We start from the raw sequence: 17133 nt of genomic DNA on the forward strand, positions 1-17133 counted from the left end.
AAATGTTATTCTTGCTTTGAAACACAATCCACTCTTTAGTAATACATATTTTTAAAACTTGTTAAATTGAATTAGACCTTGCAACTGTTGGAGACTTTTCTGTCTATGTTTCTGATAAACACATCAGTTTTCCTTTATTTTCTGTTTTTGGTAACAGAGTAGTGCTGGAATCTTGAAACAATTTAGGACATTTCATGTGTTCATATATCCTGGAAGACACGGTCAGTAATTGACATGATCTTTCCTGCAATTTTAGTTGAGTTTTTAAAAACTTTGCATATTTTTAGCAGATTCTTCTTTTAACAAGTATCCTCCACAATCTCTAAATATGTGGATCTATTCATATTAATTTTTCTGTATTCTCATTTACTGTTGCTAATGTGTATATATTTAAAGCTGACCTCTTGGGATTGGCAAAACTATCTTTGAAATCATTGTCAGAGAAGAGTGAATCTCCCTCTCTTTCAACAGCCGTTTATTGCCTGTGGCTCTTTAGCTAGAGGGAGAATTGTGAAAGTTCCTCCATCTGCATTATGATGCCAAGTGGTGTTGTCATATTCTAGATTTTTCAAACAACCATATTGTTGATATTTCAGTACACCTTGTCTGTTACATACCGAATAACAGTTTATTGCTGATATATCCTCATCATCTGTCTCTTAAAGATTCCTTGACTAGGATGTTTCTACGATGTTCCCTGAGGTATAAGTATAGATGCTATAAAAACTTACATCTTGTGTCTTCAAATACTTGTTTTTTAGGTCATACAGATTGATAGAGTAGTTAGCATTAGTTTCCCTTATTATTCTGTCAAAATTAAAGTGACATTTTCGTTTCTGATAATATTAGCTTATACTTCTTAAAAGTTTCTAAGACAAGGTAGAGATTAACACACAAAATAATGATCTTCAAAGAATAATTTTACTTTTGCTTTTTTACTCTCTTCTTGTTTTCAATTTCATCTATTCTTATGCTGGCATTGCTTACTTTCTTCTATTCTCTAAAGGTTTTCAAAGCTTTATCTAGATTTTAGTATAAAATCTTTTTTTGGATATTTCATCTCTTCTAATACATGTAATTAAACTAGGATTTTTCTATGACTCTTATGATGTAATCTTGTGTGACAACAGAAATCCCTGTTCTTATTGCTCTGCAGGAATGAAGCAGTGTGTACTGGCAGGTTTTCCCCCTCATTGCTGTCTCCTTGGCTCACAAGTGGCCACATGCTTTGTTGGTTTCTCACATGGCCTACTCTCAGTTCTCATAGAACTTTGATTTCATGTTTTATTCTTCTGAGTTTAATCTAATGATTCATAAAGGATAAGAGTTGCACATATTACCTGGAGATCATCTAATGCTAAGTACATTCTGTAGTGTTGCAGGCAGATTAAACACTTCTATCTCTTTGCATTCTTAGAATTTTGCAGGAAATCCATGCAATATCATTTTATCTGAAATGTTCAGTATATTGTTGTTACTGATTGTAGTGAACACACTGTAAAACAGCACACTGAAATTTACTACTCTTCCCTAATCACAGCCCACCTTCACAACCACTTATCTGTCTGGCATCTCACAAAGGCCATTACACTGTCATCTTCAAGGAGACTAACTTCCTTTTTATATTTATTTTGCCCCATGCTTTCTTCGTCCTTTCCTATTCTGGCACATATATATTATAACATTTAATATTACCACACAATTGATGACTTTTTCTCCGTTTTCTTTGCCTAGTTATCCATTTTTTTTTGTTTCAGATTTAGGCAATCAGCTCAAATATATTCAACTTCACTGATTTTTCTTACCTGTATCTAGTTTACTACTGAGCCTGTTCTTTCGTGTTTTGGCTTCCTGGTTTACAGGCTTTTCCACATCTTTCTTACTTGCCATTTCTCTGCTCACATTCTAGTCTAGCTTTTCATTTAGTGAATCCTTTTCCCTGGATTCTTTGGTATTTTAGTCTTCATTATGTTAAAATTCTTGTGTAATAACTCTCATCATTTCTGATACATGCAATTCTTGTTTAACTGCTTGTATGCTTTTTACATATTTTGGTGTTTCCTCTACCTTTCAAAAGATTTTGGTGTTTTGATCTTGTTGAAAATAGGACATGAAGTGTTATGTGGTGAGAATTTGTAGAGTGTTTAGAGTGAACTCCTACTGTTATATGGGAAGCTTCAGGCTATGTTCACTGTTCACTGTAACAGTAGTTGTCAAATTCTGTAGTATCCAATACCCATGTTGTTTTAGCCCATCTTTCTTTGAATTTCCCTAGAAATTCACTGTAACATATGACCTGTTTTTTGTAGTTCTCTTAGTTGAGCCTCACTGCTAACTTTCTCATGAAAACCATAGCATGAAATGAGAAAGAAAAAAATTATTCCATAATTTTATGACTGATTTGTCATGCTTTTAATAAGCCAGAGCCACTTAGCCCTCCATCTTGTACCCTGAGTAAGATTGAGGGACATAGATATCTTTTCTGTTTCAAATTTTATTTTGTCACTCCTGCCTGTGTTAAAGTAATCTCCTTGAGGACAAGCACATTCACTGAATTTTCGGGTCCCTATTTTTAGTAGTCTCTCTCTCTCCTCTCTCTCTCTCTCTCTCTCTCTCTCTCTCTCTCTCTCTCTCTCTCTCTCTCTCTCCCCTCTCTCCCTCTCTCTCTCTCTCTCTCTCTCTCTCTCTCTCTCTCTCTTCATGTGTATGTGTATGAGTGTCTACCTCTATTATCTACCATCTATCACCTATATATTATCTATCAATCATTTAGCCATCATCTATCTTTTTATCATCAATCTCTGTCATTCTGGCTCTACTACTCCAGCTTATTCTGTCACTCTGTCTCTTTCTCCTTATATCTGTCTTTCAATCATCTGTATCTCTCCACTGTCCTTGATTTTGATTTGTTTATCCTTCTTTTTTTATTGTTGCTGTTTTTGAGTCAGGCATTTATTGTGAAAGCTGGGTTGTTCTTTTATTCAGTATGTAGCCCTAGCTGGTCTCTCTCTATGGTGAGGAATCTGCTTGTCCCAACTTTTCAGGTTATGTTATTACCAATGTAAGCCACTGGACCTGACTAAAAATATTTTTCTTATGGAAGTAGCTTGCCATATCTTCTCTCCTTCTTAAAAGCATGAAGTTATTTCTCTGATCATTTTGATAAAAGCTTACAGGAACCCTACAAGGAAAATTGAGATTTTCCTTTTAGGAAAATCTAAAACTTAGATAGCAGAATGTAGAACCCTAAAGCTTCTGGATGAACTATAAAGTCCGTATACACTCAGCCTCCAAAAAGTAATCAACCACTATGTTTTGTTTAGATGGCATTTCATGGCTTCTGCTTCCACTTACATGATTTTTTCTATTCCACTGACAGTTCAGTTTGCTCTGTAACTTAAGATGCATATGGCAATGAAAAGTTACTTGATCTGTTTAACATTTCAATTGTGTTAATCAAAATAAAAGTCTCTAAGCAATTTGCTAAAAAGTAAATTAACCCACTGATTTATTTTAATAATTGAGTTTATATAAATACATTTATATTTTAACATAATATTATACATATATTAATATGTGGATTTTAGAAAATACTTCATTGAATATTTTCTGTAATGAAAGATGAAAAGAAACTATTTAATCTCTTTTATCCTAAATAAACTTATTTCAGACTTTGACATCTAATGTCATGCAAATGTTAATGCTAAGGGCCACAAGGAAAAGAGGGTGATGAGTAAATCTTTGTCATATTTAGATGTTATAAGTTACCAGATATTGCTTCTTTTCTGTTGTTCATCATTCATCAGGAAACAAATAAAAGCAGGTGAACCTTAACAAATACTTGGCGTGCTTATTTGTAAGATGCTGACTTTTTATAATTATCAAACTCCATGTTCTTCTAAGATGTGGTGATTACTCATTTTCTGTTCTAGTTAATTTTAGTGCTTTCATTTCCATAAAAATTATGAATGTGGTTTCATATTGTTCTTATGTAAAGCTTTGAACCTTAACTAACAAATAAAATTCTGTCCCAAGTTCAATATATACAAGATAATACATATGTTTTTAATTTAGCATTCATTGTCAAGAAGCACATTTACTTCTTAGGTACAGATATATGGATTTTGTGGACACTCATTTGAAGCATTTCTTACCCAGCTCTGGAAGGACATTGATCGATTTGTTTGCCTCACCTTATGTTATTATAAAATGAATAAGATGAAGTATTTAAAGCAAATGTGAAATTTCTCTCATATTTTCATAATTCTTTGGTAGTGTTAGAGTGATAACATGTGTCTTAAGAATTCTTAAGGCATAATTAACTCAGTTATATATTTCAATTGAGTTTGGAAATGTCTATTTTAGTGGTTTTCACTCTCTGGCACATATTTCTGTAGTTTATAGAGTTGGTTTCCAGAATGTTCTAATTATAGCAAAAACTTTCATGAATGCGTGTTTATGTGTGTCCCTCAATATCAAAATAGAAGACTGAGAGGAAGTAGAGGAAACAGACTTCAAAGTTTATAAGCACCCTTGCTATTATTTTAAAGACAAATTAAAATTGACAGGGAAAGCCCATGACCTAATTCTATAGAAAAAGCTTCAGGTAACTAAAGCTGAGAATGAGAGTAATGATCTTTTCAAGGAACAAACATACCAATTAATTGTCCAGTACCAAGTTAGCCTTGAAAATATGTATGTATAAGTGACATTATACAGACTAAGCAGGTTGCATTTAGAAATGTGTACATATTTACATATATATACATATACATATATATATTCAAATAACAATAATTAATGTTGAGAAGGCCCATGAATTTTTAATAAATCAAGAAGTATATAGGAGGAAGAGACAAAAGGGAAGAAGTAAAGTAACTACCTTATAATCAATCTCTCTCTCTCTCTCTCTCTCTCTCTCTCTCTCTCTCTCTCTCTCACACACACACACACACACACACACACACACACACACACACAATTAAAACAAAGCCAGAAATACGTCTATAGAAGATTCATAACTAACAAATAAAAATGAATGCTATATCAAATTGTCATGGAAATTAGAAAATGAAATTACTGAGCTTAGTACCAGATTGATGTCTAATTAATTCATTCATTTTACTTAGGTGTGGTGTTCTGGGACAGTGTCAGTATAGTATAAATGTCAAATGAGCCATCGATCAGGAATTGACTAAGACTATAGCATGTATAGGCACGTGGAAGGAGCCCCCTGGTTTTTATTACATGGACCTGTAGGCATGGTTTCCTGATTTCCCTTGTTTAACTCAGAGAAAGTAGTAGAGACCAAGATGGATGACTCTGATGGTATAGCACTTGCTTAACAAGAGTACAAAAAGAAGCTCATGTTCAAAGTAGGGGGATAAGAAAAATTAGGTTGCATATATTAACTAGAAACTAGCAAAGATTTTTCAGGCACAACTTAAAATGTCATGCATGTTTTTGCGTGTGCATGTTCTGGTGCGTGCATCTGTGTGTGTGTGTGTGTGTGTGTGTGTGTGTGTGTGTGTGTTTGCATATGAGCATATGTTTTCTGTAAAGACAAGTGGGGAAAAAAGAAAGAGAGAAAGAGATAGGGACAAAAAAGAAAGAAGGAGATTCTTAGAGTTGTCAAAAACAATAAGTGCTGTTAGATACTTAAGCTCTATTACTCAGTTTTGGATGCTAGTTATTGAAAGTCAAAGTTTCAGCAGGATCATACACTAGCATATGCATAAAACATCTCTCTCCAATCTCTTTCTTTCTTCATTGACTCTGATTCTACATCAATTATAAAGAAAAACTAAAACTCATAAAACATAGCTGTTGCAAATTGTGTGTTGTCAAATTTTGAGTATGTTTTCCGAATTCTTGGCTATTAATCTATATCTCTGCTTCCATATGACTTTCTTCTATCTGTTTTTTGCTCATTTCCGTATTCAAATTCCCTTTTCTTTCTTTCATAAAGTTGGTATTTGTATTAGCCATCTTTTCTTTCATTATGTAATTTACTTGACACAATTGCATTATTAAGAGAAATTTTACATTAATTTGCAGTTTTGGCGACTGTGTTCCATGATTCAGTGGGCTTGTTGTTTCACATCTTTAGGAAGGGAGCAGAAGGCACATGCAATGAAGCAAGTATATATACCTCATAGCTAGGAGGTAAAGAGGTGGAAAGAGGACAGAGACCATTACCCTCTTGGTAGAACGTTATAATATTCTGAATACTCATTATTTCTTGCCTTTCAATGTTTTCACTACAATCCAATAGCATAAAGCTAGGAAGCAGACATGTAATATGTTGGCCTTTGGTGAACATTGAAAGGACAAAATATAACACTTGCCATTGAAATTAGCTCATGCACTAATTCAGCACAGTTTCAGTATAACTGGGTTATATCCACTCCCTTTTATGTCTGAGTGAATTCATATTCACTTATGCAAAGCATCTGAACCTTAATATACGTTTGGTAGAAACAATTAATCACTCTACACATATTATAGTAGAAAGTAGTTAAGGTAATTCAGTTTTGTTTTAAATGTGTATCTGTAAGCATTATAGAGTATCAACAGTGCCCTAAAAGTTATAGAAGACAGCTACAGAAAAGAGAACATTGATAATCATTTTTAAATTCAATAATAATCCTACAAGACTCTGCTGTAATGTACTGGGAGACTTGACACTATTCCAAACCTCAAAAACAGAAAACCAAGCATCTTTTTTATAATCTATGATGCTCAAAAAAGTTTATTTCTATTCTACAATTTTATAGAAATCACTGTATTAAAATCATATGGGAGAAAATTTGGCAAAAAAAATCAGAAAATCATCATCAGGTAAATATGTACAGTCCCATATATACACACATTCTGGCCTGGTCTGGTTTGACTATCTGTCATAATCAATTGCACAAGTACAAATCAATGCTGTCATAGACACCGATACTTACACATGTTCATATAGACATATGGATATAACTATACACAAACACACACACACACACACATACACACACATATATGTATGTATACACACACATATATGTATATATATATATGTATGTATACACACACACACACACACACACACACACACAAACACACATTTGGACAGATGGATGGATAACCTTGGCAGAACTACCTAAGGCAAACCACCCAACCATCAACATCAACATCATATATTTTTTCTGGCCTTTTTATTCATTCTTAGGCAAAAAGTGCTTTAGAAAATCTCCTCAGAGATAAAATGTTAAATAAAATGGGAGTTACAGAAAAACGTTGATATTAAGTTTATAGTGTGTCATTATAATATGTTTTTTATATGTTTAAAGCAGGTTATTAAAGGGCCCTGCCTTGTCACAGTGCACATCTGTAGCTATATTCTATGGCTTAAATGTTTTTTATTTAACACAAATTTGTCCCCAGTCTAATCCTTTTTTGGTATGATTATGAAAGCTCATTGTGTTTCTTATTATGCAGATTTACTTACTATATGAAGAGTGGGTACATTTTATTCTTGATCCTAACATTATTGCATCTTTTTTTGGAAAACAACTAAGACCATCTCTTAGAAATTTCTTCATAAAATTATTTGAATTAAATCAGGAATTCTATAGAATCATTAAGTCACCAAAACACATTAATTCCTAAAATTTCATCTTCATGTTGATCTGTCAGAAATCTGGTAAATAGGTTGGGCAAATGCCAAGGAATTATATTAATTTAGTAAGAACTGGAAGGTTTTCTCATCTGCAAGAGTCATTGATCTTACCTTGTCACAGAGGACTTGTCACAGACACAAAAATGGTGGGCAACTTCCAGGGAGGTTACTTGATAACTTTAGTCTATCCTAGACTGCACCTGAGAGTCTGGTTTATGATATTATTGAAAGAGCTAATTATGTTTAAAATAGAAATTCAAAGTATTTATGCTATGAGTCATCTCTATGAAGAAGTCAACATGCTTTAAGCTTGGCTGTGTTTTGCTTGGATGTTTCTTATTGGGAAAGATCCCAATAAGCCAGACAAAGTTATAATAATGAAGTTAAAATAATATAAAGTTATAATCATAGTCTATGATTCAATATATGTTGGCAGTTTTAGAAATAATCATCCAGTGAGAGCAGTAAGTAGTAGAGATAGTTAAAAAGCACCATGTGCCTAAATGTGACAATAAGCTAAGGAAACAACATCTCCATTGAAAAAAAGGAGTCAATATTTTTGTTTAAAAGAACTAATTATACAGAATAATAATCATATTGAACACTGATTGAGTGACTTCTAATTATTGAGCAGTGTGTCAAAACTATTGTTCTTAATAGGCAATTTATATTGTAGCATAATCTTTGAAATTATTATCAACTTGCCTTTTAAGGTGTCAACATAGTTAATAATGAGAATTTTTAAAACCATAAAACATATGGTTTATAGAGAAGATCCAGTTACATTTTAACTTTCATGTTTCAGACTAATAACAGACATATCATAAATATCTGCATTTCATATGCCTTATTCTACATCCTAGCTTTATGAAAAATTAATAAACATTTGATATTAATTCAATTTTTCTAACTTTTATGGTGACAACAATATTAAATATAGTTTTTTTAAAAGGAGAATTGCATTTGTCAAGGAGTTTAGAGTAGCTCTCTTTCTGGAACTTAATAACCACTTTTGTCTGGGCCAAAAATGTCCTTGGTTTTGAAAGTAGTTTTGTCATGGCTGAAGGCCAGACATTCTGGAAATGTTCTGATTTCTTCTTGCTTTAATTTTCCTTTAACATACCAATCTGATGCTCACACCTATCTGGAAGCTAGATGATATAGATACTTAATTAGCCCTTGAAGTTGTGTGGAAACCCCAGGCCAGCCACGAGGAAAAAATGGCATATGAATACATATCCACAGTTAGGCTACCTGTCCCAAACACCTAACCCAGTCATTACAATACACATACACATACAAACAAACAAACAGGCACATACACATTCATACATACATGCACATACACACCAAAATATCTGAGCCCAGTATAGTCTCGTTAACCCATAGACAAACACCCTCAGGGACAATGCTCTTTATTTTGGACCTGTCTTGCTGGATAGGAGAGCTACTTACTTCATTTTTTTTCAATTTCTTTTTTTTTTTAATTAACTTGAGTATTTCTTATATACATTTGAGTGTTATTCCTTTCGGTTTCCAGGCAAACATCCCCTCCCCCTCCCCTTCCTTATGGGTGTTCCCTCCAAACCCTCCCCATTGCCACCCTCCCCAACAGTCTAGTTCACTGGGGGTTCAGTCTTAGCAGGACCCAGGGCTTCCCATTACACTGGTGCTCTTACTAGGATATTCATTGCTACCTATGAGGTCAGAGTCCAGGGTCAGTCCATGTATACTCTTTAGGTAGTGGCTTAGTCCCTGGAAGCTCTGGTTGCTTGGCATTGTTGTACATATGGGGTCTAGAGCCCCTTCAAGCTCTTCCAGTTCTTTCTCTGATTCCTTCAACGGGGGTCCCGTTCTCAGTTCAGTGATTTGCTGCTGGCATTCACCTCTGTATTTGGTGTATTCTGGCTGTGTCTCTCAGGAGCGATCTACATCTGGCTCCTGTCGGTCTGCACTTCTTTGCTTCATCCATCTTGTCTAATTGGGTGGCTGTATATGTATGGGCCACATGTGGGGCAGGCTCTGAATGGGTGTTCTTTCAGTCTCTGTTTTAATCTTTGCCTCTCTCTTCCCTGCCAAAGGTATTCTTGTTCCCCTTTTAAATAAGGAGTGAAGCATTCACATTTTGATCATCCATCTGGAGTTTCATTTGTTCTAGGCATCTAGGGTAATTCAAGCATTTGGGCTAATAGCCACTTATCAATGAGTGCATACCATGTATGTCTTTCTGTGATTGGGTTAGCTCACTCAGGATGATATTTTCCAGTTCCAACCATTTGCCTACGAATTTCATAAAGTCGTTATTTTTGATATCTGAGTAATATTCCCTTGTGTAGATGTACCACGTTTTCTGTATCCATTCCTCTGTTGAAGGGCATCTGGATTCTTTCCAGCTTCTGACTATTATAAATAAGGCTTCTATGAACATAGTGGAGCATGTGTCTTTTTTATATGTTGGGGCAACTTTTGGGTATATGCCCAAGAGAGGTATAGTTGGATCCTCAGTTAGTTCAATGTCCAATTTTCTGATATCCTCCAGACTGATTTCCAGAATGGTTTTACCAGTCTGCAATCCCACCAACAATGGAGGAGTGTTCCTCTTTCTCAACATCCTCACCAGCATTTGTTGTCAACTGAGTTTTTGATCTTAGCCACTCTCACTGGTGTGAGGTGAAATCTCAGGGTTGTTTTGATTTGCATTTCCCTTATGATTAAAGATGTTGAACATTTCTTTAGGTGTTTCTCAGCCATTCGTCATTCCTCAGCTGTGAATTCTTTGTTTAGCTGTGAACTCCATTTTTTAGTAGGGTTATTTGTCTCCCTGCGGTCTAACTTCTTGAGTTCTTTGTATATTTTGGATATGAGGCCTCTATCTGTTGTAGGATTGGTAAATATCTTTTCCCAATCTGTTGGTTGCCGTTTTGTCCTAACCACAGTGTCCTTTGCCTTACAGAAGCTTTGCAGTTTTATGAGATCCCATTTGTCGATTCATGATCTTAGATCATAAGCCATTAGTATTTTGTTCAGGAAATATTTTCCAGTGCCCATGTGTTGGAGATGCTGCCCTAGTTTTTCTTCTATTAGTTTGAGTGTATCTGGTTTGATGTGGAGGTCCTTGATCCACTTGGACTTTAGCTTTGTACAGGGTGTTAAGCATGGTTCGATTTGCATGCTTCTACATAATGACCTCTAGTTGAAGCAGCACCATTTGCTGAAAATGCTATCTTTTTTCCATTGGATGGTTTGGGCTCCTTTGTCAAAATTCAAGTGACCATAGGTGTGTGGGTTCATTTCTGGGTCTTCAATTCTATTCCATTGGTCTATCTGTCTGTCTCTGTACCAATACCATGCAGTTTTTATGACTATTGCTCTGTAATACGGCTTGAGTTCAGGGATAGTGATTCCCCCTGAAGACCTTTTATTGTTGAGGATAGTTTTAGCTATCCTGGATTTTTGTTATTCCAGATGAATTTGCAAATTGTTCTGTCTAACTCTTTGAAGAATTGGATTGGTATTTTGATGGGGATTGCATTGAATCTGTAGATCACTTTTTGGTAAAATGGCCATTTTTACTATATTAATCCTGCCAATCCATGAGCATGGGAGATCTTTCCATCTTCTGAGGTCTTCTTCAATTTCTTTCTTCAGTGTCTTGAAGTTCTTATTGTACAGATCTTTTACTTGCTTGGTTAAAGTCACACCGAGGTACTTTATATTATTTGGGTCTATTCGAAGGGTGTCGTTTCCTAATTTCTTTCTCGGCTTGTTTCTCTTTTTGTAGAGGAAGGCTACTGATTTATTTGAGTTAATTTTATACCCAGCCACTTTGCTGAAGTTGTTTATCAGCATTAGTAGTTCTCTGGTGGAACTTTTGGGATCACTTAAATATACTATCATATCATCTGCAAATAGTGATATTTTGACTTCTTCTTTTTCGATCTGTATCCCCTTGACCTCCTTTTTTGTTGTCTGATTGCTCTGGCTAGAACTTCAAGAACTATATTGAATAAGTAGGGAGAGAGTGGGCAGCCTTGTCTAGTCCCTGATTTTAGTGGGATTGCTTCAAGTTTCTCTCCATTTAGTTTAATGTTAGCAACTGGTTTTGCTGTATATGGCTTTACTATGTTTAGGTATGGGCCTTGAATTCCTATTCTTTCCAGGACTTTTATCATGAAGGGTGTTGAATTTTGTCAAATGCTTTCTCAGCATCTAATGAAATGATCATGTGGTTTTGTTCTTTCAGTTTGTTTATATAATGGATCACATTGATGGTTTTCCGTATATTAAACCATCCCTGCATGCCTGGGATGAAGCCTACTTGATCATGGTGGATGATTGTTTTGATGTGCTCTTGGATTCGGTTTGCCAGAATTTTATTGAGTATTTTTGCGTCGATATTCATAAGGGAAATTGGTCTGAAGTTCTCTTTCTTTGTTGGGTCTTTGTGTGGTTTAGGTATAAGAGTAATTGTGGCTTCATAGAAGGAGTTCGGTAGTGCTCCATCTGTTTCAATTTTGTGGAATAGTTTGGATAATATTGCTATGAGGTCTTCTATGAAGGTCTGATAGAATTCTTGACTAAACCTGTCTGGACCTGGGCTCTTTTTGGTTGGGAGTACTTTAATGACAGCTTCTATTACCTTAGGAGTTATGGGGTTGTTTAACTGGTTTATCTGTTCCTGATTTAACTTCGGTACCTGGTATCTGTCTAGGAAATTGTCCCTTTTCTGCAGATTTTAAGTTTTGTTGAATATAGGCTTTTATAGTAAGATCTGATGATTTTTTGAATTTCCTCTGAATCTGTAGTTATGTCTCCCTTTTCATTTCTGATTTTGTTAATTGAGACAAACTCTCTGTGTCCTCTCGTTACTCTGGCTAAGGGTTTATCTATCTTGTTGATTTTCTCAAAGAACCAACTTTTTGTTCTGTATATTCTTTCTATGGTCCTTTTTGTTTCTACTTGGTTGATTTCAGCTCTGAGTTTGATTATTTCCTGCTTTCTACTCCTCCTGCGAGTATTTGCTTCTTTTTGTTCTAGAGCTTTTAGGTGTGCTGTCAAGCTGCTGACATATGTTCTTTCCTGTTTCTTTCTGCAGGCACTCAGCGCTATGAATTTTCATCTTAGCACAGTTTTCATTGTGTCCCATAAGTTTGGGTATGTTGTAACTTCATTTTCATTAAATTCTAAAAAGTTTTTAATTTCTTTCTTTATTTCTTCCTTGACCAGGTTATCATTCAGTAGAGCATTGTTCAATTTCCATGTATATGTGGGCATTCTTCCCTTATTGTTATTGAAGACCAGCTTTAGGCCGCAGTGGTCTGATAGCACGCATGGGGTCATTTCTATCTTTCTGTACCTGTTGAGGCCCGTTTTTTGACCAATTATATGGTCAATTTTGGAGAAAGTACCATGAGGAGCTGAGAAGAAAGTATATCCTTTTGCTTTAGGATAGAATATTCTATAAATATCCGTTAAGTCCATTTGGCTCATGACTTCTCTTAGTCTGTCTACGTCTTTGTTTAATTTCTGTTTCCATGATCTGTGCATTGATGAGAGTGGAGTGTTGAAATCTCCTACTATTATTGTGTGAGGTGCAATGTGTGTTTTGAGCTTTAGTAAGGTTTCTTTTACGTATGTAGGTGCCCTTGTATTTGGGGCATACATATTTAGGATTGAGAGTTCATCTTGGTGGATTTTTTCTTTGATGAATATGAAGTGTCCTTCCTTATCTTTTTTGATGACTTTTAGTAGAAAATTGATTTTATTTGATATTAGAATGGCTACTCCAGCTTGCTTCTTCTGACCATTTGCTTGGAAAATTGTTTTCCAGCCTGTCACTCTGAGGTAGTGTCTGTCTTTGTCTCTGAGGTGTGTTTCCTGTAGGCAGCAGAATGCAGGGTCCTCGTTGTGTATCCAGTTTGTTAATCTATGTCTTTTTATTGGGGAGTTGAGGCCATTGATGTTGAGAGATATTAAGGAATAGTGATTATTGCTTCCTGTTATATTCATATTTTGATGTGAGGTTATGTTTGTGTGCTTTTCTTCTCTTTGTTTTGTTGCCAAGACGATTAGTTTCTTGCTTCTTCTAGGGTATAGCTTGCCTCCTTATGTTGAGCTTTACCATTTATTATCCTTTGTAGTGCTGGATTTGTAGAAATATATTGTGTAAATTTGGTTTTGTCATGGAATATCTTGGTTTCTCCATCTATGTTAATTGAGAGTTTTGCAGGATACAGTAACCTGGGCTGGCATTTGTGTTCTCTTAGGGTCTGTATGATATCAGTCCAGGATCTTCTGGCCTTCATAGTTTTTGGCGAAAAGTCTGGTGTGATTCTGATAGGTCTGCCTTTATATGTTACTTGACCTTTTTCCCTTACTGCTTTTAATATTCTTTCTTTATTTTGTGCGTTTGGTGTTTTGACTATTATGTGACGGGAGGTGATTCTTTTCTGGTCCAATCTATTTGGAGTTCTGTCGGCTTCTTGTATGCCTATGGGTATCTTTTTTTAGGTTAGGGAAGTTTTCTTCTATGATTTTGTTGAAGATATTTACTGGTCCTTTGAGCTGGGAGTCTTCACTCTCTTCTATACCTATTATCCTTAGGTTTGATCTTCTCATTGAGTCCTGGATTTCCTGTATGTTTTGGACCAGTAGCTTTTTCCGCTTTACATTATCTTTGACAGTTGAGTCAATGATTTCTATGGAATCTTCTGCTCCTGAGATTCTCTCTTCCATCTCTTGTATTCTGTTGGTGAAGCTTGTATCTACAGCTCCTTGTCTCTTCTTTTGGTTTTCTATATCCAGGGTTGTTTCCATGTGTTCTTTCTTGATTGCTTCTATTTCCATTTTTAATTCCTTCATCTGTTTGATGGTATTTTCCTGGAATTCTTTCAGGGATTTTTGTGACTCCTCTCTATGGGCTTCTACTTGTTTATTTATGATTTCCTGGAATTCTTTCAGGGATTTTTGTGACTCCTCTCCATGGGCTTCTACTTGTTTAATTATGTTTTCCTGGAATTCTTTCAGGCATTATTGCGATTCCTCTCTGTAGGCTTCTACTTTGTTCTGTAAGCGAGTTCTTAACATGTTTCCTGAAGTCCTCCAGCTTCATGATCAAATATGATTTTGAAACTAGATCTTGCTTCTCTGGTGTGTTTGGATATTCCATGTTTGTTTTGATGGGAGAATTGGGCTCCGATGGTGCCATGTAGTCTTGGTTTCTCTTGCTTGGGTTCCTGCACTTGCCTCTTGCCATCAGATTATCTCTAGTGTTACTTTGTTCTGCTATTTCTGACAGTGGCTAGACTGTCCTATAAGCCTGTGTTTCAGGAGTGCTGTAGACCTGTTTTCCTGTTTTCTTTCAGTCAGTTATGGGGACAGAGTGTTCTGCTTTCAGGCGTGTAGTTTTTCCTCTCTACAGGTCTTCAGCTGTTCCTGTGGGCCTGTGTCTTGAGTTCACCAGGCAGGTCACTTGCAGCAGAAAAGTTGGTCTTACCTGTGGTCCCGAGGCTCAAGTTTGCTAGCGGGGTGCTGCCCAGGAGCTCTCTGTGGCGGCAGCAACCAGGAAGTTCTGCGCCGCCGTTTCCGGGAGCTTCAGTGCACCAGGGTTCCAGGTGGCGTTTGGTGTTTTCCTCTGGCGTCTGAGATGTGTGCAGAGTGCAGTCTCTTCTGGTTTCCCAGGTGTGTCTGCCTCTCAGAAGGTTTAGCTCTCCCTCCCACGGGATTTGGGTGCAGAGAGTTCAATTCCTTTTCTACAAAAAAAATTAAATTAAATTAAATTAGAGACAAAACCAAAATATCTATTTTATACACATTATGATTCTACTGTTTCTGAAATTCATTCACGTTTGGGAGTATGTATAAGGGTAGACTGCCTTTGCTTTGTTTTGTTTTGTTTTGTTTTGTTTGGAGGGCAGGTTAGTGGCAATTGAATGCCAAGAATTTTAGACTCCAAGTTGTTCTCACCTGTGATAAGAAAATCCACCCCCACACTCAGTAGCTCCCTCCAACTTCCCTCTAGTTCCTTATAAAGAGCTTTCAGTGTTCCAAATATATTACATATTTTATAAATGATGAAAACAAACTTGCCAAAATGCTCATAGTATAGTAAAGGGTGCCCATCATAAGAACAGTTACAGCACTATGGTATTAGTTATAGCACCTTAATAATTGTAATCATCATCAGTTTGGCCATAGCTTCTTATCTAGAAGCTCGTGTTTCCTGAGAATTAGTTCTGTGGTGACTGTGCATGTTGCCGAAAAGAAGCCATGTTATTTCCCCCTTATGTTTTCTTCCTCCCTGTTAGCTCTGCATATAAGTAGTCATTGTGTAAACCCCTGAGCAGATTGTATACTTCTTATTGAATGAGCCTGAGATTTCTTGGTACTTAATTACGGAATGGGCCTGAGGGTCTTTCCTTGGTGCTATTATGTTGGCCACATAAAAAATTACATGAGAGCACTTCAAAAATTCATACTATCCTAAAACTGGCATCTGATTTCTAGAAGACAAATAATAAATGGACAGCATATTAAATATGCATTATGCATAATTTTTGAAGGAGAATATTTCTTGAGGACTTGAAAGAAGAACTGACAGATTTAGCAAGAAATGATATAGTAGCTTCAATGTAGAACAGATGAAAGAAACACTTAGAATGTCTGGAGCCTCTGCCTTGAAAACTATACCTATAGTCAAGTAACTTCTGTACAATTTACTGAGGCAACAGAAACCAGTTTCAACTATAGTGCAGTGGAAGTTTTGTACAGAAGATGCTGCTAGCAACTCAAAAATATCATGGTGATACAGTTAAGGAATAATTTTTTTCTATGGTTGAAATTGTACATTATTGACAGTTGAGAGGTGGGGCACAGCTCTGCACAATCAGTAATTGCTTCTTAAATGGAAAGTGAATGCTTCAGGAAGATAAAGTATTTGCATTTAAATAAAAGAAAGATCTAGTCAACCCTATCTATTTATTATGCTTTCTGAACAGCACTTACTTTATTTTTCTTGGTTTAAAGTTTATTTTTCCACCTTACTGTAGAGATAAACAGGAAAACAAACTCAGTGATGTGGTGCATATTCACATTTTAGAATAGTGCAGATGGGAAATATGAAAGGATTGCTACAGGTAGACTATTAGACAGTAATGTTGTAATACATAACTGGCAGACATTTTAAAATGGTTGGTATGATTAGAGAAGGCATGACAATCATGATCAGTATACCTCATCATTTATGTCATATTTCTCTTTTGTATGGAAACTTTGAATTTGCATTTACTGTCGTCATAGAGTGTTTTTCATATATGCAAATTATGCTTTCGTTTGATAAGAGTAAATTTACATTAAGTTAATGAAACAAAAATGCAACAAGAGCCTCAATAGCATTTATGACTGATATGTATCACACAAAATTATGAAAGCCATTAAGTCAATGAAAGAGAATGCAGATAATCTAACAATAA

The sequence above is a fragment of the Rattus rattus genome, chromosome 7 (genome assembly GCF_011064425.1).
Source record: "Rattus rattus isolate New Zealand chromosome 7, Rrattus_CSIRO_v1, whole genome shotgun sequence".
NCBI lineage: Eukaryota > Metazoa > Chordata > Mammalia > Rodentia > Muridae > Rattus > Rattus rattus.